The sequence below is a fragment of the Acromyrmex echinatior genome, chromosome 3, assembly GCF_024713525.1.
Source record: "Acromyrmex echinatior isolate Ae372 chromosome 3, ASM2471352v2, whole genome shotgun sequence".
NCBI lineage: Eukaryota > Metazoa > Arthropoda > Insecta > Hymenoptera > Formicidae > Acromyrmex > Acromyrmex echinatior.
The window spans coordinates 6295316-6322014 of record NC_141854.1 but is presented as its reverse complement, the minus strand read 5'-3'; the positions used below and the strand labels follow the sequence as shown (position 1 = coordinate 6322014).

Genomic DNA, 26699 nt, shown 5'->3' with positions numbered 1-26699 from the left:
CTTAGATTTAGAACCATCATATTATAAAAGAACAATTTCTGAGATGATACACATTAAGAAACAAAAATCAGGATTGAATAAGCAAAGTGACACCGATCGATTACCGGAATTATACTTGCCTCTATTAAACGAATAATTTCCTACTTACAACTTTCATCCCACTCTTGTAATTTCCCCTTTTTAATTTTTCTAGCTAATATAAATACAGAAGGACAGAAGAGAAACACAAAAATTCTATTAACAAGTAATGTATTAGAAAGATTCTTCCATCCTTAAAAATTTAAATTAAACGAGAAAAAATGGAAAATTGTCAGTGAATAATTGTAATTCCTATTACATACGAGTAAAGCTATGTTAAGTAATTGTTTGTATTATTTTTATAATCATATATTAAAAAAATCTTTATAACTTTGTAATTATATAAATTCAAATTAGAACTTGGAAATTCTTTACGACACGAAGATTTACAATTAATAGCAGACCAACATTATAACAGTCACACAAAAATCAACCATTTCACAAAAACTTTATACGATTTTATACACTCAACTTCTTATATTAACTGACCATTGCACATTATAATTGGACTGAGATTTAATCTCTTATAATTTTTAAATTGTAATTTTTAACTTATTTAACTTCCGACTTAAAATTGTATAGTAGAACATACTGAAGGAAGCCAAATATCGGCCGAAATGAATTTTAATTTGTAATGATTGTTTTAAATATATGACATTGTAACAAATAACTAGCGTATTGGCTGTATGCTCCTTTTTTAACTTTTATATTTAATTAGTTGTATACAAAATATTTCTTAGATTTTAATGAGGGCTCTTCATGGATTAAAAAAAAACTACAGTTAATAAAATATAATATACATATATATTAGGTATTGGAATTAATTCGTAGCGTTTTTTAATGAAAGAATGTTATTTATTTCACATGAGCATTAAAAAATACATTAATGAAAGTACTTCCCATCATCATTGTAAAACGCTACGAATTAATTCCAACACCTAATAAAATTCCTTTTTCCTGTTTTAAAGTAACGTAATAATTTTAAAACGTACAAAAAAATTTAATTTATATGTTAAATTCGCGCCGAAAGAAAATTATCATAATATTGAGGGGCTTCAATTTTGGGAGGCCCAGTTAATATACGCAATAAAAAGATACAATGACGAAAGACATTCGGTTTGTGGTTCTAGGGAAAAATAAATTACGATGCAAAGAGAGAAGTGCAGAGTTTTCCACAAAAACTTCGAACCTGCTCACGAACGCCGACTGTAGAGCAACAATGGTGGAGAATCCGTGACACTCGAAACTTCCGGTCGCTACACCGGAAGATTTATCTCACATTTACGACGGTCTGACAATTCTCGACGGCCCGGGTGTGCTGTGATATGCATTCGTCTAGTGAGGGTCGAGTACGTAGTTAAAAGGATTGAATAGCGAAGAAGCGGAAGTCTGATTCAACGGATCCGCATCGCGAATCCGACATGGCGTTTCAAATCTATGTAAATGTAACTTTAAAGTGAAACGCATAAAGACGACTTGATGTATTTTTCAACTGGATCAGAAAATATGTGTTTTTTCTTTTGTTCTTTCTTTAGCAACATTTGGAAAAAAAAAGCGAGAATGAGAAAAAAAATTATTTTTATAAAGGCACACGCGCGTTTTATCAATAGTAAAAAAAAGTGTATTCCAGTTTGAAAGAGTTTTTGAAGAAAAAGAGATGATAAAAGAATGCTTTTTTGAAAGACATTGTTTTGAAAAGTAAGTCATATTGGGCGGCGCCGAATGAATTCAAATCGCCAAGCGATGGGCGACGGGAGAAACATGCAAGCAAGGGCGATAAGATGCCGGAAGCTGACAGCTTGAAGTTTTCAAACCGTAACGGTGCTTACGTCGAACGTCATTTAGAGTTCCAGTCTCGCGCGAGCGGAAGTTTCGAAGCTTTGATACTCGACAGCCGCACGTAGCGGAATGAAAACGAAAGGAAAATGGAAAACACGAAAAAGAATCTCGACCGGATGCTTACAATGCATTTTGAACTTTAGACCTAAGAGTCATCGTACGCGATCTATCATTTTTTGAAAGATGGATTTTAAGCATTTCTCAGATCTAGGGTGTAGTTACTATATAGTATATATATTTATATAGTAACTACACCATTATATGGTAACTACACTACTTAGTATATAATTACTATATAGTGTATATTTCTGTAATACGTCTTTCGTAAAAGACAACATAAACTGAATAACATTTTTATAATTATAATTTATCACTTATTTATTGAATTTTAAACAATATAATCTATAATTTGTGTCAGAATTTAGGATATACATGCATATAGAATTTTATTTATAATTATACATATATATATATGTGTGTGTGTATGTGTGTGTGTGTGTGTGTGTGTATATATATATATATATATCTAAATTTTATATAATACATATGCATTTAATCATACAAATATTTTTTTTTATAATTATAATTTTTTTCTAATATCTTGATTTACACGTTAATGATTAACATATAATAATAAATTTTTGTATTCATATATATTTTTTCCTCCAAAGCAAGCTGCAAAAATTAAGAGTGCTTTACTGTCTTAATTTAATTTTTATTTAATACTTTTTATTCAATATTTTAATATTTTTTTATTTAATATTTATTGAATCAGTACAATTTTTGCTTTATTCTATTTTACTCTTTATCTTACGTTATTTTATTGTCTTTATAATAATTGTAAATAATTAAAAGTGAAATAGTTTGATTCGTTTTAATGTCGATGTTTTGTGCGGTTATTTCTATTGTAAGCATCAAAACTCGATTATTTACATCACATAATACGTGTTATACGCTGCTTATCGGAAGTTGCGTTATGTAATCAAAATTGTGTCATCATATCAAGGGATTTCACACTTGTGATTTTTCTCAAATACAATAGACAATCCTTGTTATTGTATATTAACATCATATGTTTTTTTATATTTATTTTTTATTGATAAGCAGATAAAATAAAGAAATTTATTTTTCTTTAGAAAATAATTAAACGTAAATTATTGTCTATGATTTCAAATTAATTTTATTATTTTTTATCCATATAATTTAAAAATTCTGCTATCAAAAATAAGATTGAATTGCGGAAAAAATATATAAAATATATTTATCTATAACTGCGATATAAATTTTATATTAAGAACATTATATAATAAATTTTTAAATAAAATATCTTATTGTAATATATTAGAATAATCGTTATATCATGCAAAGAAGTAATAAAGAAACATCATCTGGATCTATAGAAAAATATTTTAGGGGCAGTTCCTTCAATTTTACCTCATAGAGTCGGAATCGGTTTTTTCTTAAATTCGCTCCCTTAATAACGCATATTTCTCACGCGATATCGATATTCCTGCAAGAGCCGACTAGCGTGTAGTACAACGAACATGTATTTTCCGTGGCAATTGTTATGAATAATCCAATCGATCGCGACAGCGGCATTTAATTATCACTAAGGGGATTGTCGGGCCAGTTGGAGTTGTCGGATTATCGCGCGTACTGAAGTCGCTCGAAGCAAATTAACTTCGTGCCTTGATTTCATGCAATCATCCGTGGCCGAGAACCGAGCTGTGCACGAACCGCCGATTAGGATGCTTGTGTATGCGCAATTGCATCGGTCGCGAAACGAACGCCCGCACACGGAATGCAACGACCTATCGATCGAGAATGCGAGTCGCTTCGAGTCTCGCGGTTCGCCGCCGAAGGGCTAGCGACCAATTTCGGGGCACGAATTATCCCGATAGGAACTTTGTAACGCGTACACGTTATTATTACTGTGATAATTGGATCGGTTTGTCGATACGGCATTGACAAGCGTAAATGAACTTTGACCGAGAAAGCCAAAATATCAGGGGCGCAGCCATTTGGCAACTTACTTTGGTAGAAAAAATATGTATGAATGCAAAAATTTATTATATTAATCAGAAATTATATTAATCATTAATAAGAAAATCAAGATAATAGAAAAAAATTAAAATAATGCTCATATTAATTAGACAAATGAAAGTGCGATGCGATACCTGAGCATAAAGTTCACAAATATAATATACGTTGAGAGAGAGAGAGAGAGAGAGAGAGAGAGAGAGAGAGGAGAGAGAGTGGGATTACAAATACAAAGTAAATACAAACGACACTATTGTAACGTACTAGAATAATAATAATCTTTCAATACGAAAATAATTGGGGCATATATAGGAGTCAGACGCGGGTATCGATGCGCATTAATTATATATATATATTTTTTTTACCTATTAAATTTTGATATTGTTTTTAGAAACAATGATTTCATTGTTTCTAGAAACAATATCAAAATTTAACATTGCTTACACAAGTTTTGAATCAATTTGGAATATTTTTAATTGATGTCGATATAGAGTGTGAATAGATTTCTGTCAAAATCAAATTCGTTTAGAATTAAATCTTCTCGTTAAATTGTAAAAAATATCTCGAAAAGCTTTTTGATTTATCAATGCAATTAATTTTTTTCAATGATATCTTTTCTTGTTCAAAAGAACGATATTTCTGTGAAATGGTTCATTATAATCATTGGTGGTGATATGGCATTACATTTATTTATTCATTTATCGTGAGGGGAGAGAGAGAGAGAGAGAGAGAGAGAGAGAGAGAAGAAAGAAAACAAAAGGAAAGAACGAGGAGTCATATTTTTTGGTTCGTGCTATGATTGGAGAGACGATTGATATGCTGAACAAGTTGTCGCCTGATGACGTAGATGGATGGCATTTAGATTCCGTGGATCGCAGGTGCAATTCATACTATTACCGAAAACTCTTCCTTTACTATCGATCTTTTTTCAGTTCATATTATTCATCTCCTCATTGCGCTGCATTTAGGGAACACTTAAATAACTAAGAAGAGGAAGAGAAAGAGATTAATTAAAAAGGTTATTAAACTGAAAACGTCGATTTCTTCCTTTTAGTATAATGTCTAAAATGTTACCTCTTTTAAAGAAGAAACTGGCGAATAATCTTGGAAAATAAATTAAAGTTAGTCTCTGAGATATGCAATCGATAGATAAAAATAGATGATCAGAATCAATACGCAACTAAAAGAAGCAAACGACATATTTTATCTATCACGAATGTATTGATTCAATGACCATTATTAACGATAAATGAATGAACAAATGTACATTTTGATTTGAGACACTCCCCAGCGAGTACAGTTAAATTAAACAAAATCGATCAAAAATACAGAACGAATCAGAACGAGATTTTTTATCTAGTCTGATTTATGTATTTTTAATTTATTATATAAATTTTTATTTTTATTTTTATTTTTATATTCATTGAGAAGAGTTCCAATTTTAAAACGAAAAGTTTGTTTGTTTATCATATAATAAAGCTATTTGTTATTAGATAGATCGATTAATTAATGATTGAACATTTATTATTTACCTCGTCTGTTAGCCATTATTTCTTACTGTCTGATCTATTTAAGAATATATAACTTCTAATTTCCGCAAATTGTTACATTTTTTATTTAGTTTGCCACAAAATAAATCATTGTATTTCTTGAACTATTAAAACAATATTAAATTCTATCTTTCATGTCATGTTAGGCGTTACTAGTAAAAGGCATTCGAGAGTGAAATAAAGATCTATGTTATCCGTTCCGGATCCGTCAGTGATTTATAACTACCTAAACATTAAAAGCCTCCGTCTCTCGAAAACTTGTATTTGATACGATTTGATTTTAAATCTTTCGATCTTAATTTCAAAAGGTACGTTATCTCAATTCTTCTACTAGCTGATACATAAACTTTACAGAATTGATCGTGAATTATTAGTTGCCAAGATTTTTTCGCTTTTTGATATGCGGAGGAAAGCGTAACGCGACCGAGACGAGGCGAGGCTGAGAGAGAGAGAGAGAGAGAGAGAGAGAGAGAGAGAGAGAGAGAGAGAGAGAGAGAAGAAATAACTCACCCTGTGAGTTTTCACAGCGCGGATAGCGAAGTTTCTTTTCCATTTCGTTGCTCCACATCGTCTTCCCCTCACTACCTGCGAATCACCGGCTTGTTCTCGATTCTACGTTAGGCTTTATGAAAATCCCGTTGAAGTTTAGTCGAGCAAAATGGCGCTGCAAAAGTTCTATAAATGCGGCGGCTGGTGCCGTCGTACGCTTTGTCTACTCGGCCGGCTTGTTCTCCGTTATTTCCCGTACGGAGAAAAAAATCTTTCGACGAAACGGAAAGAAGAGGTGATGGAAAAAGGAACACTTTTCACTTTTGCCCAGGAATTTTGAAGACTGTCCCATTGAAAGAGCATAGCCGCGAAGTACCGTTTAATGAATTATGCATGTAAATCACAAATGGCTTTTCATATAATCGCATATAATCGCTTTTTTAGCGTTTTGCAAATCCTGCTGTGCCAAATTGCTTGGGCGAAATTTCGCAGTTGTTAGTGCGTAAATTATATATTACGATAAAGCGATAAAATATGATTCGCAAGCAATTAAAATATATTTACCGAACGAAATTAATTGCAAACGTTTCGATTTGGAACTTTGGATTTAATTTAAGTCCTTTTCATACGAAAGTCACATACAAACTGACTTTCGCATCGAAGAAGACTCAAATACAGAATCAAAATCTTTGCAATTAATTTCGCTTGGTAAGTATTTTAATTGCTTTCAAATTATATGTTATCGCCTTATAAAAATATATTTATAATTTACATATTAATAATTACAGAAGGTTTTATATAAGCATTTTATTTGTATTTTTTTTAATACGATTATTTAATATAATAATAATATAAATTAAGACTCAAATAATAAAAAATTATTTTAATAAAAAGCTACGAGTCGCAACAGGATGGTAATTGTTAACAATTAAAAATCATTAAAAGCTAATACATATAAAATACAAACGTTTCAATCCTTATCAGGTCATTTTCAGTGTCGTACAATATTAATCCACAATTTTACAATTTTATAAAATCTTCAATCTTTAAAGTATTCACATCATGTTAATTTTTTCAATAATTATAGATATTATATCTTGACAAATCAAAAAGTGCCTCATTGCATCTGCATTAGTTATTAAGTTGTATCAACTTACACAGATCGATAGACGTTAGTTATTTTAAGACTGAAAATATTTTTTGGACATTATAATTATTATTAAAAATGTGATTATATTCGATCGATATAAAAAAACCAACTTGTTCAGATAGATTTCTGAATTTTAATTCTCATCATCCATTATGCCATAAGAAGAACGTTATTTATGACATGGTTGACCGTACTTTGCTTTTGTTTTATCTCACTTTTCACCAAAAAAATTTGATAGAAATAATTTAGATTTTGCTAAATAACGGGTACTCTCTCTCTCTCTTCTAAAATTTATTTTTTCTAGTATACAGATAAAAATTAAATTTCATTGCAATAATAATGTCAACTTTATTAAACAAATAAATCTACGTAAAATTAATAATCGATATTTTACTGTACCGTACGTTAAGACCATCTTTGAATCTTTTATTCTGCAGTTGGTATTAATAAAAAAAATAGCTTTTACAATACCTAACACCTACAGAAATATACCACCCGCGATAAAGACATATTAGATTACATGTCCCATCAAGAGATAGTATATAAGATTTCTTGCCATGACTGTGACGCGACATACGTGGGATACACTAAACGATATTTAAAAACTAGAATTAATGTAAATGACATTAACAAAAGAACCGGCTCTCCTTCAGTAATCTCGAGTCACCGTTTGAATCATGATTACAAATACTTCCTAATACTTCCCCTTCCTTTCCTTCCATCATTTCACATTCTTTCCCCTTCTATTTCACTTTCTTAACATACATTTGTACTTGTCCTATGTTCTTATTGTTGTTTTAACTTTTCAAACATAACGACCTTCTGGTGGCGATGAATAATTTTTCCCATTTTAATGTGAATTGTGAACTTTATGGCAATTGGGACACTTCGGACTTATATATATAGTTCTCATATATGATCTAAGGCACAATTGGAAGGAAAGAAAATTAAATGTGTTAGACTAATTTATTGAATATAATATTTTCAGTTTCGAAATAACTAACATCTATCGATCTATATATGTAAATCGATAGGACAACTTAATGACTGATGCAGTTGCAATGAGACACTTTTGGATTTGTCAAGATATATTATCTATAATTATTGGAAAAATTAACATGGTGTGGATACTTTAAAGATTAAAGATTTTGTAAAATTGTTAAATTGCGGATTAATATTGTACGACACTGACCGATAAGTTGAAACGTTTGTATTTTATATGTATTAGATTTTAATGATTTTTAATTGTTAAAAACTCATTCTGCGACTCATTGCTTTTTATTAAAATATTTAATATGATTTTGATAGAAGGTACAGTGAGTGCAAAAGGTATTCGTACAGGGAAAATATGTTTTAAAAAATATTTTTAAAAAGTAAATATTATCTGACGAGAAATGACTTATCAAATTGATGTTGAATTGATATCAATACAATGATATCGACACCAATTCGATATCATTTCGATGATAATATCGACGCTCGGTACTAGAGTGGTCCATCTTTTTCGACATTCGAATTTTTTCCGTGGCACCCTTCAAAATGATTTCAATTCACAAAAAAATAATTTCTGTCGAATTTCAGTTGGATCGGGCAACGGGAACCCCGACAGCTTGTTAAACATTTAAAAAAATTTCCTTATATTATACTCTCAACATTGATTTTTGATGGAAGCGTATTTTCCATAAAAATCTAGAGCCTAGAGGATTTTTCTTTTTTTTTTTTAATATGTGTGCTTTGCTTTTCTGTATCTTTTGAGACCATATACATCTCATTTAAACAATTAGGTGAATTGTTAATGATTAAAAAATAAAAATAAATAATTAGTGTAACTCTGGTATATACGCCGACGGGTCTTTCTTTTTTTGACATTTGATTATTTTTCTTAGGGTATCACCTAAAATTATGTTCCAATGTATATATACAGATAAATAATAAAATATTGTACATATAAAGAAAAAATTCAATAAATATGAACAAATACATTATAAATGAAGAGGTTACGAGCCTCTTTTAGCTTTTAAGATCAGAAATACACGTGAAGCTTATATTGTTTGTTTATATTAGAACAGAACATATTCATTGTATAAAATTGCTAATTAATGTTTATTTTGTACAAATAAGACTTTTTTTATAAAAATTTTCTTTGTACTTTTTGCATTCATTGGTATGGATTATTTACAACTTTAATGTTATTTTTTTAACTGTCTTATTGTTAGTTTAATCGTCAAGAATTTATTTTTTTGTGATTATATCTCCATATATGTTTTACATAGCTTATTTTAAAAAATGCAAAAATTTCAAGCCTGTAAATGTATTATTCTTTAAATACTACTGAGCCTCATACGCTTTTACAATTTACGATAATTCTCGGGTGATTATTCATCGGTGCGCCTACTCTACATTTTACTTTTACAATATTACTTTACTTTGGCTTGGAGATGGAAGCGAATCATTACGTTCCATCATGTTCCATTTAACAATATGATTTACCGCCCATACTGGGTGATATAAGGAAAAGTGACCACTGTTCATTCTCCAGAGAAAAAGTACTAAAAATATAATATTAGAGATATCAAAAATATATATTAGGTGTTGGAATTAATTCGTAGCGTTTTACAAGTGATGGGAAGTACTTTCATTAATGTATTTTTTAATGCTCATGTGAAATAAATAACATTCTTTCATTAAAAAACGCTACGAATTAATAGTTTATGAGATATTTTATATTTTGTTTTGATCAATTTTAACATGAAATATAAAATATTTTTTAAATTATTAATTTTTTGATAAGTGTACCTTAATACCTTTACAGACAGAATAATGATAGAAATAAATGGATTTAATGTAAACACATTGTTGCTTTCTTAAAAAATATGCAAATTGCATAATTTTTTGTTAAAGTAACTATGTTTTTTCTTTACATCATTTGATTTAGCTTATTATTCTTTGCATAAAAGTATTAAGACATAATAACTAAAAAATTACTAAATAATTAATTTACAATATTTTTCATTTGATGTCGAAATTTTCCAGAAAAAAAATGTATAAATATCTCATGAACGTTTTATTGATTTTTCGAGATCTTTACTTTTTTATGCATAATAATTAAAGAAATCATATTATGTGAAAGTATATAATTTTTGGCATCTACATAGAGAGAATTTTTCATTATATTTTATTGCAAAATTCACCACAAATGTTATCGTATTTAGTGATAAATATGGGACAATTTAGCAATCTAATAAATATTATAATAAGGTATGCATTTTTTAAATATACAAAAGACATTTCATAACTATATATAAAAATTACTAAGCAATAGTAAATTGTTTTAATGCAAAATAAATAAAGCACTTCGTAAAATTTACACATTTTAATACAGATCAGTTATGATTATATTACATATATCATATTACATTTTAGCATATATAACTTTCAAGATTATCAAGATTTCTTAATTTTTACATACAACTAAAAAAACTATCAAAGTACATTTCTCAATTACTTTTATCTTCGAATCCAAGATTGAGGCTGGTTTAAGACCAACCGATTAACTTAATAGACCGATTGTTACATTGGAACTGACCAATCGCATTTGCTATTCAACAGAATTGATCAATCAGATTTTAAAATTATTGAAATCTTACACTTTTTAGTCATAAATTAAACTTATTTTATATTATATTGTAGAAATATTAATATGTCAGAGAGAATCTTAAAATTCTTCGTTTAATAAAATCTTCGTGATTATCTGACATAACATAAAAACGATAAACGAGAGGACAACGTGAGATCGATGAAGCGAGAGCGCACTAAATCGCAAAAGGAAGATGCCTCCGTGACGAAGGAATTGGGTTACTCTAGAAGTGGATACTAAAAAATTCGTAAAGGGTGAAAGAATGGTGTTGGATGGAAGTGCCGCTGCACCGAGAAGAGAAGGTGGAAAATCATTATCGCGACAAAGAAGAACGGAGCAATCGAGCTTGGTTCAAGAAGCCTATCAGTAAGCTTCAGCCGCGACTAAAGAAGCTTCCGACGATTTGAGCGTGGTACCTAGGGAAAAGTCCCCCCCCCCTTCCCGGTTCGAAAAATTGGTAAAAAAGTATCTGAAAAGCCATTCGATTATTTGGCACAAAGAAAGAGAGAAAGAGAAGAAGAGAATTAACAATTTTTGTGTAGAGTAAATACATAAACCAAATTCAATTTTACCGTAAGCAATGTGAAAACTCACTCACTCTCTTATATATTTTTTCTCAAAACATCCCACAACAGGATAAAGTCGAGATGGATAAAACGCAAACAATGTTCACAACAAAAAAATTCTGACGAAAGTGGTGTGAATAAAGAGAAAGATCGCTAAGAGTTTAAGCAGACTTTCAAGCAATGCTCTAAGATTCTCGAGAAAGAAAAGAATTACGATCCCAAGGGATCGGAAGAAACGAGAACAGAATTACAATCTTTATTTGTTTTTTCACTTTCTCTTAAGACTTTTATCTCTTTGCTTCGTCTTTTTCGCATATGAAGAAAGTTTCGGCTTAAAAAATATGATTTTTTTATTTATTTTTTTTACCAATCTCCTCTTTATTGAGGCTTACATATACGCTTCATAGTCGTCTCTATTTTGCATAGGTAATTAGTTTTCTCGTTCACTTCCTGTATCTCTTTTTATCGGTCCGCTATTCTCTTTATCGGTTCAGTCTTTTGACTAGATCAAACGCGCGAAATCCAAAATGAAGTTTGTCGAACGATCGGAAGTTGATAGGCATTTGTTTCAATTCTAAAGTGGTAGGCTTTTCGTTTTTATTGCGATCTGATAGCAGCGATAAAAAAAATTTCCCATTGAAGAGAAATGCTTAGACAGATAAATATACATATCGAATTAGACTAATTATATGTAATTTATTTTTACATTATTCTTACATTTAGACTTAAACTAAAATCGGTTCTAAAAAATAATTTTTTATAATTAATAAAAAGGCGAAGTTAATAAATAAGAAAAATATAATATATCATCTATAAAAAATTACATTTATATTATATTATTATTATTATGACATTTAATTCTATTTTTTATCTTTTTTAAATCTTCATTTCCTCATTTATGATTTAAGATCTTAGATCACGTAAAGAATTATGTCTCAAAAAACGAAAATAATCTAGTCTTTGAAAATGATCCTATAAAGATGCCAGATAAAACGCAACTGTTCAAAATTTTCCAATATTTGAATATGTGACCTGCGGTGAAACCGCGAATGTAGAATCTGATTGCGCTGATGCCATGTTATCGGCATTGCACATGCAATGGTCCGACAAGTGTCTGCACGACAGAAATTCGTTTTCACAAGCATTAAAGGGCCTTCCCGTGACTTCTCGAATTTTCGTCTGCGGATGAGACATGTGAACTTCCGCCATTGTCTCTAGTCTCTGTCCCAATTTCCGGTTTCCTACATGATAGGCGTCGAACATATCGCATGTTCCGGACACGTGACGCACACAACGTCGGCTTCTAATGAGTTTCGATTAACCGGCTAGCATGCAACGCGTGTATTACGTTAATCTCATGTTAATGTGATATTGAGTCTATTGTTGTCTATTATATGCAATTCCCTCACATTACAAAAAAATTGGAAATTTAAAATCTAAATTGTGATAAGTATAATTGATAAGAATAAAATTGTCGTTAATTTTATAGTTATGTAATTTCTTAACATGATTATTGTATAACTTAATTCTCCAAAAATGTAATTAAAAACATATTTACATATATAATGATACAATGCAATTTTTGATTTCATGATGTTACTTTATTTCACATTTCATGTACATTCTAATTAATTTTAATGATATTTTTTGCTTTGCACTTTAAGATTGTATTGGGCTAGAAAGTCTTTTACAAGTCTTTTTACAAGTTGGTAAACTTAACCCATTAATATCTTCGTTAAAAATGATCAAAATTAAATTTTAAAAAAGGGTTTTAAAGTTTGAAATCTCTACTTTCAAAATAGTTACTATATTTTTTTAGTTATGTGAGTTCTTAAAAATATAGATTCTTAAAGATGAAACGTTGCTCTATCGTGGTGTAATTATCCATTTTTTTAAAATAGAATTTATGGGTTGCTAAAAAAGTCTTTTTACCAATTTGTAAAGGGACTTTTTTCCTATCCAATATTATTTTTTTAGAGAAAATTATATCTTAGATAAATATTATGTAAAACAAGGAAAATATTGAACAATGAATCACTGAAAAAGAGTCAATCCAATATATTTAAAGTTATTTAATTTTAAGATATTAGAATGTTTTATTCTTCTTTCCGTTTTTTAAAGACACACTTAAAGATGTTTTAGTTTTAAACTTTTTTAATAAACAAAACACTATGTGCTTGGATTTAAAACGTTTAAAATTGAAATATCTTTTATTATTATATTTGTTTTGCAAAAATGTTTTAAACGTAAAAGTTTTAAATACTGCATTTTTTATAGTATATTTGGCGTGAATAAGTTTATTATTTACTGTCTAAATTCACTGTCTAAAAGTAATTTATATGTATATTCCACATTTTGCTTTTGTGTATACATGTTTGTTTGATTTGATAAATCTTTTTTAAACATCAATAAAGAATTTTAAAAATATACTTTCATGATATTATTTATATAAATATGTCTATTGAGTATTATCTATATTAAATATATGTCAATACATCTTAATTATTGATAAGAAGTCACACATCGAATATTTTAGTTTTAAAAATATGCTTTCTTTCACAACAAATCACATTTCTTATTTCTAATTATATCTTAAATTATATTATTTCTCGTTTTAAACTTTTATGAAAAATAGATCAATTACGCGAATGATTCAGTAATAAATTATTTTAGATATTATAAAAAAATTGAGTCATCAGCAGCATCAGAATTCCTGACAACTGTAAATTGTGATACCTCTACAAAAGCAGGATAGAGTTTTATCTGTTAAATCACAGTCAGTAATATCCTTACTGATGGCTAATTTTGAAACGTCTCCTTTTCATATAATTTTTTATCAATTTTTAGTATTGCATTTTCTAATTGACTATTATTTTTACTAACATGAGAAAATACGGTATTAAAAAATTGTGAAAAAATTGTGAAAAAATTATCAGAGCTCTATGAGAAGAAAATAAACAATTTTTATCTCTTGCTGTTTTTCTGTAAAGTTGATATTGTTTGAGTAAAAAATTATTGAAGACAATTTTTAGTAATTATATTAATAATAATTTTTAGTAATTATTTAGTAATAGTATTCTCACTAACCATTGCGAAAATGAAATTGTTCATGAAATATTTACGCGAGCGGATCGAGCTCCGCAAAATCTATTTATACTCGTGCCGGTTGTGACTCAATCGCGAACACGTGCACTACTTACATAAGCGCGTCCGTAGACGGTATATGTACCTATATGTAACCGGTGTTTTGCGCCATGCTTAGCACTGACACTCCACCGTGTCTCCAGATAGGACGGGCTTAGTAACGTATTTAGTCCATTCGCCACTAGATGTCGCAATGGAGTTCAGTTTAACTCGTAAATAAGAATCATCCAGCAATACTATATAAGAAGGCACTAGACGTTTTAAAATCAGTCATCAGTAAGGATATTACTGATCGATACAGCAGATGATGAATCTCTGGAGATGAATCACTGATTAAACTCCACCCTGCTTCTGTAGAGATATCGCAATCTACGTTGTTCAGGAGTTCTGATGCTGATGAGTTCTGAGGCTCTTTTTTTATAATATCTAAAATAATCTATTGCTGTGAAAGCAATATAAATTATGTGAATGAATCATATTCACATAATTAATTTATTTTGTTGTAAAAGTTTAACACGAGAAAATAAATATGATTTAAGATATAATTAGAAATAAGAATTGTGATTTGTTAAATAAAGCTTATTTTTCAAACTGAAGTATTCGATATGTGACTTCTTATTAAAATAATTAAAATAATTAGTATTAACATATATTTTAATGTAAATAATATTCAATAGACATATTCATGAAAGTATATTTTAAAAAATTCTTTACTGTAGAATATACGTACAAATTACTTTTAGACAGTGAATAATTAATTTAGATGATAAGTATTACACTATCTAAAAATATACTATAAAATATATTATAAAAATTTAAAACTTTTACGTTTAAAACATTTTTGCAAAACAATATAATAATACAAGATATTTCAATTTTAACGTTTTAGTGTTTTAAATTCAAACACTAGTGTTTTGTTTATTATAAAAGTTTAAAACATTTTTAAGTGTCTTTAAAAAACGGAGAGAAGAATAAAACATTCTAATATCTTAAAATTAAATAACTTTAAATATATATATATATATATATATATATATATATATATATATATATATTGGATTGACTCTTTCAGTGATTCGTCGTTCAATATTTTCCTTGTTTTACATAATATTTTTATCTAAAATATAATTATATATTTTCTCTAAAAAATAATATTAGATTAGGAAAAAAGTTCCTGTATAAGTTAGTAAAAAGACTTTTTTAGCAACCCATATATTCTATTTTTTAAAAATGGACAATTACACTACGATAGAGCTGAAATCTGTATTTTTAAGAACTCACATAACTGAAAAAATATAGTAACCACTTTGAAAGTACAGATTTTAAACTTCAAACTCTTTTTTAAATTTAATTTTGATCATTTTTAACGAAGATATTAATGAGGAAAGTTTACCAACATGTAAAAAGACTTGTGAAAGACTTCTTAGCCTAATATCTCAAACTGCAAGGCAAAAAATATCATTAAAATTAATTAGAATGTACATGACATTTATGACATTTATGAAATAAAGTAACATTCGTGAAATCAAAAATTGCATTGTATCATTACATATATAATCTTTATTTAATTTTAACATTTTTGCACAATCTGAGTAAAAAATTATTAAAGACGATTCAGTAATTTTTAGTAATTAATATCTCATTAACCATTGCAAAAATGAAATTGATTATGAAATATTTACGCGAGAGGCTCGAGCTCCGCAAAATCTATCTACTTGTGCCTGTTGTGAGTCAATCGCGAAAACGTGTGCTAACTCACAATCAGACAAATTTTGAATCATAAAGTAATTTTAAAATATATGTATAATTAATTGTATGTAAATATAAAAAATATATATATAAATATTTGTTCATATTTAATTCATAAATTTAATTCATAAATTAAAAAATAAAGTTCCGCACTATAGGTATATTCAAAATATATTTTTAATTAATTAATTTCTTTTTTGCACCATAATTAGGTTTATCGTAAATTAAAAGCATATATTTAAATACCGAATACACACACACACACTTCATTCGACTTATGGAACGATAATGAAAAACAATTTTTATAGTATAGTTTATTATGCGCGTAAGCTTCTTAATTCCAACCGACTACGATGCGCTAACTGCTGTCTGGAGTGCAACGAACGCGAGACCGCGACGAGGTAGTCGAATAGCAGAAGGGTTAAAGAGGCCGCGGGGGTGAGATGTAGACTGCTGCAAAAGCAATGACCGGGGCTGACCTGAATTTGCGGACGGTGCGATGAAAAGAGAACGACAAAAGCTGCGATCTGCGGCTCGAGAATGAAAATAGGCCGTGAGACTCTTTCTTCTCTTCTCTCTCTCTCTCTCCCCCTCCCCCCTCTCTCTCTCCTCCATCTCTCTTCCCGTCCCCCCTCTCTCTCTCTTTCCTCCATTTCTCTTCCCTTCCCCCTCTCCTCTGAGAAAAGTGTTTGTTAGTATGCAATACGTTATTTTGAGTAATAGCTGTAATGTATTATAATAAAATGATTAAAATCGGATGTGTGCAGGGATGTGTGCAGGGATGGATGCATTGGCTCGTAAAAAAAGGATAAGTTAACTCGCTGTAGCACATATGTGAATATTTAATTACAATTTAAATCTGACAAAACGCCTTATATTTAATATTTCTATATTAAAATGAGATAGAATTAAAATAATTTACATTTATTTCTCTGTAACGACATATTTTGCTATTTGATCATTACAAAATAACTTTGAAAGATACAATTTTTACTAAAAAGTACTATATCTACTGTCTAATTTTTATTTTACTTTTCTCTTATGTTTTTGTTAGTTTAATATAGAGTTTATCATAGAGGCAAAATTGTATGCTATGATAAAATTTTATGATATGTACCAATTTATCCCACATATCGGAGCAAGTTAATTACAATGCAGCGTGTTCGTATTTCATTTATTGCAAAGAAAGTATATAGTGTATAGAACTATTAGTGATATGAAAAATGTAGGGAAAGGTTTTCCTATCATATTGATATATTTTAATCATAATTAATTGTTTAAAAAATCTAATGCCGAAATTATGAAAACTGTGCCACCGGTCTTCCCTAGTTCGATAAAAACTTATAAAAATAAGATATAGTTGAAATGTACATTTGTGTTTTTAAATTACTAGAGAATAAATTATTTACTTTCTTAATAATTACTCAATTTTATTATCCTTAATTTTTGTTTGTGTTTAGTATTTGACATTATTTTGTTTTGCAATTAACGAGCTTTGAATTTATTTCAGCAATAGAAAATTTAAGTCAAAATTCTTTCGAATTATTATGACTTTTTAAATTTATTTATAATTTCTGAAAATGTCTTTTGAATTATAATATTGTTCCTTTTAAAATGACAATTAGAAATTGCAAATGCATTGTGGCTAGTAGGAACATTATAAAAAATAGCAGAAATTTAAAAAATTTGTTTGTTTCGATTTCGCGCAACTTCTGTTCTGAAACAAATTTTGCTTCTTTTATCTTCGTGATTGTTTTATCGCCGTTGTTGCGGTTGAATAAGTCTTCTACGTCGTTGAACGTATACAGCTTGAAAATACACTGACATGCATGTATCGACGCATTGTGCGTGCTAGGCGAACGTGCACATCTTTAAACATGTTACTGTGGCTGCACTGTAGCTAAAAAATACAAACCGATTGTCGTTACACTCCGTCAACATGTCAGAATTTCCGAGTCGCATCACCACTCCAAAAGATTGCATCAAGAGTGATTCTCTGCGTGCGAAATATTAAAAAAAAAAATCTGAAAGGAAAGAAAAATAATTGTACATTTTTAAATTACAATTATAGGATCATATACGAAAATATTAAAGTTCTCGGCTTGACATAAAAATGATGCCACAAATATCAAATTAATTTAATTTTAGATAAGTTAAATTCCATTCACAGGACTACTATTAAAATTTCAGGCAGATGCGTTTATTAGTTTCTTTGTTTCGCACTTGTGCAAAAAAAACTTTTGATTCCAATGCCCCTACTAACACTTCTTCAACTGCAGTCGTAAAATTGTACGTAGAATTGCGCTTCAAATTGGTTCCGTATGCACCATATATATTCATCAGATATAGTTCTTAGTAACCTTTTTCTCTTTCTAAATGTGAAGAAATGATTCGCAGAAAAAAAGCTCCGCATCGAACATTGAATTAATTAATGAAACTAATGCTTATTTTAAAAGCTTAAAGAAATCGTATTATATAAATAATAAATAAAAAAGTTAAAATATCATATGAATAAGTGTATTGAATCGAAAAAGATCTATATATTGAAAAATAAAAAAATGTTTGCCAAAAATTATATTTTTTTTTATTAGGTCAAGAACTCGAACTATCCTTATAGTATATAGATTTCAAGTATACTTGCGGATAATCTGTTTTATTTGTTTCTGCACCCCTTACGTGTAGATTATCGTTAAAAAGGCGATCTATCAACCATACAGCATAGACTTCCAAGGGATGTCCTAAAGACATAAAGCGATATTATCGTTCTAAAAACGTTTCCTAATTCTGTTACTTTTAGTGACATTTCAGGACCGTTATAATGTTGTTATAGCTTTTTTGCTATGTATACTGCAAAGATAATATAACGATATTGTCGTTAAGATTTATAGAATCAGGATACAGAATGTCTCTTGGATAAAAGGTTCAGTCAAAATCTCATACTACAAAAGCTTCAAAGTAGGTATTTGATTTATCAATCACACTCTAAAAATATGGGTATGGACTTAACACCACGCGGTATCTACACATCACGTTGATATTATTATCTTAATATTAACACCAAATATGTAGATTTAAAATTCCTATGACAGAGTTCTGTAACTTGTTATGCAATCGCTTAGTAAAAAAGCTGCTTAATTGTCGTTATGTATACATTGCTCAACAACAGTTGAGCAGCATTTTTATTAAATTTTACTTAATTGTAAGTATATAAAATATCTGCGCGACTATCATTATGAGCACATAGTGATTGCATAACAAGTTACAGAATTTTGCTACAGAAATTAAATCTACATGTTGATTTTAATCTTATTATTAGTATAATAACATCAATATGATATATGGATAACCGCATTAAGTCCATAGTCTTTCTTTTGCACTTTAAAAGATTGGTGTAGATTTAATACTAAGTGGTGTTTATAGTGAGTAATTCTCATCGTGTTGGTGATATTAACACCAACACATCTATCTTTTAAAGTGCAAAAGAAAGAATTTTATGAATTAATCAAAGAATGCTTCAAAGGATTTCTTATAGGGTTACATTGATCGTATCCAAAGTGTGCTATATAAATGGCTTATCTCTTACTGTGCTATCACAAACGAATAAACAAAAAATCCAGCATCGCGCTTAAGATCGCTAAAAGTTTTATTGCGCCAAGCCGAGCGAATTGAAAGACATCGACGCTAACCGAAGATATTTCATTTTCCATGAGTCGAAATGCAGCCAAATTGATTTGCGAGAATTGGTACCGATTGCACACAATCTTGCGCGCGCGAGTAGACTGATGCCGAATGTGCCGCATACCGAAATTCCTTGAGAATCTCCAACGTCTTTCAGACACGCGCGCGTCTCGAGTCTCCGATATTCGATTATCTGAGAACCGGGAGACTCTCTTCTCCGCTCGTGAGATTCAACCGTCGTCAGCCGTTTTGTATCTGCAGCATATACGTCGGAATTGTTAGTCAAATTGCGTGATTGCATAACAATAGACTTTGTCAGTGATCTGGAACGGGATTTGAAATAAGCCGGTCGTTTGGTGAATTTTAAGCAAAAATCTCAAGGAAACCAGGATTTGAATTGATAAATTCATTGATTTTAATGGAGATTACAACAGGAAATCTAATAATTATTGAATATAAAATGAGGAAATGTATTATAAAATGGGAAAGGAATAACGATTGCTCAGGTGGAGCGATTACGGAGCGATTATACACGTTGTATTAACGAAGCTATAAAGTATATACTCACAGAGCGTTAGTCCCACCTGTTGCATTAAACTTTTTGTCTAAACATAATTGCTGTTAATCGTGAAACACGGACGCAACTAAAATATAGCTGCTGAATCAATAGCGCGTTACACGGATATGGAATTCCAATCGTCTTTTGTCACGAAGCATGCAAATTGAATTCGACTCTATGTTTAAGGGGATTCTAAAATAGTCTGCATTACTGATTAAACCATATAATTTTTGTATAACAATTACTTTTTTTTCTTTTTTAATAATTCGAAAATTCTTTTCCAGAATTAAAAAACATGCATTAAGGGGGAACATCTGCACCCTTAAGATCTAAAAATGATATCTAATTTTGGCAATTTTTTGCAGTAAACTAATAAAATCAATAAACAATCATTTTTAAGGGCTTTATTATATGAATTTTTAAGAGTACAAAAAAATTTTTTTTTAATTTTTATATCACATAAAATGGCAGCGCTATATCAGCAGCGTCGAGCCTCCTTTTTTGGCAAGTACATATACGGTGTACATGGAATTTTCTACACCTTTTAATGTGAAACAAAAATTCAAAAATTTTTATTATCTACATACTAAAAGTTAAAAAAGTACAGAGGATTTCATTTCAAAATATTTATTTTTGTAAAAATGATAAATACTTGAAGAAAAAGTAACATTTTCGACCAAAAAATTTCATCTTTTAAATGTTAATAACAAAGAAGTTTTCAATATATTGCAAAAATCCTACGTACTTCTCTAAATTAAATATCTGAGAATAATCTGTGCAAATTTCAAGTGAATCGATTAAGAATTGTAGAAGTTATCGTGTACACCGGTTTTGAAAATTTCGTTTTAAGAAAAACGCTAAAGTTTTCAGAATTGATTTTTTGCTTATTACAAAAATTTTTTTGTGCTTTCGATAGTTCATAATTAAATAAAGTTCTTAAAAACGATTTTTAATTGACTTTATTAGTTTACTGTAAAAAATTGCCGAAATTAGATATCATTTTTTAGGTCTCAAGAGTAGTGTTTCCCCTTAATATCTGTGAGGTGGGGAGTTTATCCTGAAAACGACAAAGTTTCGAAATTGAGATCTTCTTTATCATTCTTAGTTCAAAGCTGTCGTGACAACATTTACTTCATATAAAAGTTGTGTATATTTATGAAATAAATCTATCTATATTTATGAAATAATAATTCACAGACTAATAATTTCTACAAGAAACAACATGGAGTTCTTAAAATTGGACATCTAATTAAAACGTAATTATTATACGAAAATTTATGTGTATGTGTGCGTGAGATATTGATATATTAATATACAGTGATGTGTCAATAACACGTAATTCGTCTGTGTATAAGTGCTATTTATAATATAACTATCGTTTTTAGGATCCCCTTAAGAACATTCTGTCGATTCATAAGTTTAATTTATCTTAATTAAGTAATGCTACTTGATTTCAGAGATTTGCTTTTATCAAATAAGCTTTATAATCTAATAATTTTCTTATATCCCTATTTTAATCCTTCGTATGTCTCTAAATTAAATATTCAATTTATTTCGTTGGTATATCTTCTAATGGCTTTTCACTTTAACAAGAAGCTCCAATTACGGTTCTCCGTTTCTCTCACTCTTCTTGGAATTTCTGAAATTCCGCGAGGCATTTCTGGGATTGCTTGACGAGAAGTAAGACGTATCCATTCAGACAGGATTGCCCAGGAATTTCCGTCTTCCGGTGACCATGACAAGTTCGTTGATCTAATGTGTTACGTACATCAAACAATGGCAAAATTCGCCATAGAAGTGCATTTCATTAAAGGCATTTAATCCCGCGAAGCGCATTTTCTAAATTAAACGCAGTGCGCTGAAAATGAAATTGGAAAATGAAATTGGAAAAATCTTGCAGACACGAGTTCTTAATCTTAATAATAATTAGTGTATTCTGAAAGAAGAAGAATCTTAGTTACGTTATTAGTATCTTTTGCTGTAATTGCACTTACAATTAGTATCTGCAAGGTAATTTAATATGTAATTCATTAGCAATAGGGGTGAAATTTCTGATTAAAACTTTCGGAAAGTATCTTTCATCACACATCCTAGAGCGGAAGTTTCCCTAGTATAATATAATATTAAAGAGTCCCGTGAGACTCGGTAAATGCCGGGAAATTCAGCAGCATCCCTTTTCCCACCGGAATGTTAATAATTATCAACATAGGTAGTGTCGCTATAATTCGAACAAAAATTTCATCATTATTGACATATATTTTCTCTTATCTTCTCTTATCTTTTTCTCTGAAAATAAAAACAATGTGTATACGTAAATATGTTATAAAACAAAAGAGTAGAATTAAGCTACTGATTTGCAAACATTTTGATTTTTCTATTATTTTTACTTGTTTCGATAAATTTTTTTATATTGCTAATGCTTGTTTACCGAAATATTCTTTTTTTTTAAATTACTTGTTTATATAATTTCTAATAATTTTTATAATTGACAGCACAAAAGTTTCTTAAATCAATGTCTCGACTGATATCACGACTTTTTTAATATCAAGAAAATTTTAAAGCAGATGAGAAAGATATTCTGTAATTAAATAATCGGATTGCTTTGCTCGTCATAGATAAATTCGATAGTCGGTTGACCGAGGTCAATCGCCTTTTTTCGAGGACATGAATATTAATAATATGCACATCCGTGCACGACGATCCGCACAACGATTAAATCTTTCATCCCTGTGAACAAATCACGTTTCTTCATTATTCCCGAGGAAGGTTCAATTACTGCAGCGAGGTATCGACCGTTCACCAAAGTTACACCGTGCCTGACGAGGCGATCATTATCTTCTCCAAGAGTATCGGTGTACTAAAATTGGATTTTGTGTTGAATCAAGCAAACAATAACGAGATTAAATCAAAAATTCAACTAACGAAGACAATAGTGCACTGAGAAAATTATTCAACACTAAATCCGTACGTTTCGCGAGCAAACACGAGCGCTGAAGCTGAGTGGAGCTCGAATTTTTCCATAACGTTTACAATAATCGCAACATCGGTCTTAGCTCGATGATTGGTGGTTGATTCTTTTATTTCGAGACATTGATAGATAGGTTCTCAGCAACTACGGTAATAAATCATCAGTCATCGATGAATGAGTATTGCCGGTAATAAGGTGATGAGTCATCTTGAAAAAATCAATGTCAACGACTTTTACGAGAACATGCACGATCTCAATGTCTCGGATGAATACCGGACGTAGAATCAGCGATCATATTTAATCTCCGGCGATGATTTAGAGGCTGTGTTCCGATATTCGCTATTAATATTAAAAATCTGTAGTATACGTTATGTGCACTGGCAATAAATATATCGGAACGTAGCAAAAGTTACGTATGTTCGATAACGTCACGCATAAAGATTGATTGCCTACATTTTTCGATGAGAAATAATATTGCACGATAGTATCTCTTAATTCTACATAGAGAGAACGGTTTTATTAAAGTATCCAAAAATTTAGTTACTTTCTAAAATCTTTAGAATGAAATCTAACTCCAAAGAGTGAAATCTTACTTTTAGAAATTGACAATTGAGCCATTCTTTTTCAATACTCAATTGTCACTTTTAATTGTCAAATACTTTTTGTCACTCTTTAAAATTAAATTTTATAAAAATTTTCGAGAATAAAAATACAAATCTAAAAATAATTTTATTGGATCGTTAAAATTATTATGTAGAACGCTTAAAACGTTGGTGACAATGCTAAAAAGTTTTAATATTATAGCAACTAACTTGATTGTCCTACATAATTATTTTAATGGTTCAAGCAAAATTATTTCACAGATCTATATCCAGCTACATACTTTAACAAATAATCACTGTTCTTACGTTATGTATCTGACAGATACGTTCTTAAAGGTTATTTTGATTAATCCTAATCTCTTTCACTGAATTTAGCAAACACATGGATTGATATTAAATTAAACAATGTGTATTTTGTATTTTTGCTAGTCTTTAAGTTATTCGTCAAAGCCTGTACGTTATTCTAGATACATTGATCACTTTACCATCGTGGATTCATTATATATGTATGTTATGTGTGCATGTGTGTGTCAGGAAGGAAAAATAAAGAATGCGCCGCAGGCTTACGAAGAAGGTTTTTGTGAGCGACCAGTCTCATGAAAGCGGCTTGTTTATACTCGTCTCACATGGATTAATTCGTAATTCCTTTATGGCACGCCATATATTTTTATTAAAAACGCGCGACAGCACATTGAAACTTCTCGCTCAGTCGTCTGGGTATATTATTATTCCGCAGCCAAATTGGGGTTTGCAATTTCAATCGATCGAATCGTCAAATAGTTTTACGAACAACCGCGACAGACGGATTAATTATCAATTCTCTTGTTTCCAACTAGTCCATTCTCAGAGAGAGAACAAGAGGAAGAGAGACGTTTTACTAAACCATTTGTAAACCGATCGCGCAATGAGGATCGCGTAACGTATATCCCACGTACCGAATTTATAGATATCTCTCCCTCAGGATCGCATAGAAAGGGCATCAGTTTTACGTTACTCTGGCGACACGATCCGCAAAATTTCACCTCGTCCATATCCGATAACTCCCTCGTGCGCGATTTTTACACACGAGAGCAGAATGCGCGCTACTGCTGTAATCTCGATTAATTAAACCAGAAATATATGCCCAATTTGGGGTCTACGAATGTTTCGTCAGATACGCTTTACAGGAAAGTTTGACAGATTAAAAATGTTTTTTCAGATCGGAAGTATCGATGTGTGAATTTTATTTATCGTATCTCTATGTTTTCGGTAGAAAAATTAATCGAGCTCGTCGCAAATTTTTGCTTGACAAATGGCAGTTTGACCTATTTAACTGAGGATTGTGTAAGCGATTGTTACCGCAATCGCGACGCGCCGGCGCGTTATTAGATTCATAAATCTTGTTACTGTTGTTAAGAAATACTATCTTCGCAATTAACTTTCGTTGATTAACAACGCCCCGTGGCGATTCATTCACTGACGCAGCACGCAACTTTACTAATGTCTAAACATATTACATCACAGTTATTAAACTGCGTCATAATCATCCTAAATGAGCTACTAATTACAGTAAATACAGAGTTTCCTAACACTCGTGTCAAACTTAGGGGAACATAAAAATGTATGTATCATAAGTTTGAAATAAAATTTTACTTTGTTTTGCGATTATTAATTTCACTTACTATAAAATACTATTAGGTGTTGGAATTAATTCGTAGCGTTTTACAAGTGATGGGAAGTACTTTCATTAATGTATTTTTTAAAGCTCATGTGAAATAAATAACATTCTTTCATTAAAAACGCTACGAATTAATTCCAACACCTAATATTTCAATAACAATTGTTGAAATGCCCACCTCGTGAAATTAAATTAAATTAAATCTCATAGGATTTTCGACTCCTTTACCATAGAATTATTTATGTTGAACATCAATTTTCATAAAATGATAATTCATTGTTTGATATAATTACATTATATACCTAGAATAAATAGCAACTTTTAAACATTAATGTATGATATATATGCGTTTCGGTTCTTGGTTTGGAATTCAGTCAGATGTACAATAGTTCGATAATCCGGACATCCTGTCGCATTAAATACTCGACATAAATTCCAAGCGACGTACAATTTTGCTCATTCTCGGTATACTGAAGTTAATGAGAAAAACTAATTTACTAGCTAGTTTTGCTGATGACACATGATGATGAGAGAAAAAAGCGAATCGTGGGAAAACCATTTAAAGTGCTTCTTGCTTGTATGTAGCGGAGATAATTATCCATCTCTCAAGCTTGCGAAAATGCCAGGCATGGACAGTGCGACGGACGGGTTATCGATCCCGAGCCACGTTGCAGAAATAACTTTCGGACGGGAGTGAAAAGGAAATGTGAAGTTTCCTAAACGATATTCTGAAACGAAGACGGCAATATCGATACGTGTTCGCTGTCAAATTTTATGTATTAATAGAGCCTACTTTGTACTCTTGTCCGATATCTCTTTCGTTTGTTCTATACGTATTTCGGATTCTAGAAGAAATACTTTAAAGTTTTGTCAAGTGTGTATCTTCTCAAATAACTGAGTCGTGTAATGATGAGATGATTCTTAATTTGTGTATGTATATATGCGTGTATGTGTTTCCGAATATCTTGTAAATGTAGGCGTATAAAAAATGGA

The 26699-nt window shown here is 30.1% G+C and overlaps 1 protein-coding gene across 2 annotated transcripts in view; it reads left to right on the top strand.

Annotated features, from left to right (window-relative positions):
- The window catches only part of nAChRa3 (nicotinic acetylcholine receptor alpha3 subunit), a 95277-nt gene that overhangs the window by 15327 nt on the left and 53251 nt on the right, over nucleotides 1-26699 (top strand). The window lies entirely within an intron of this gene.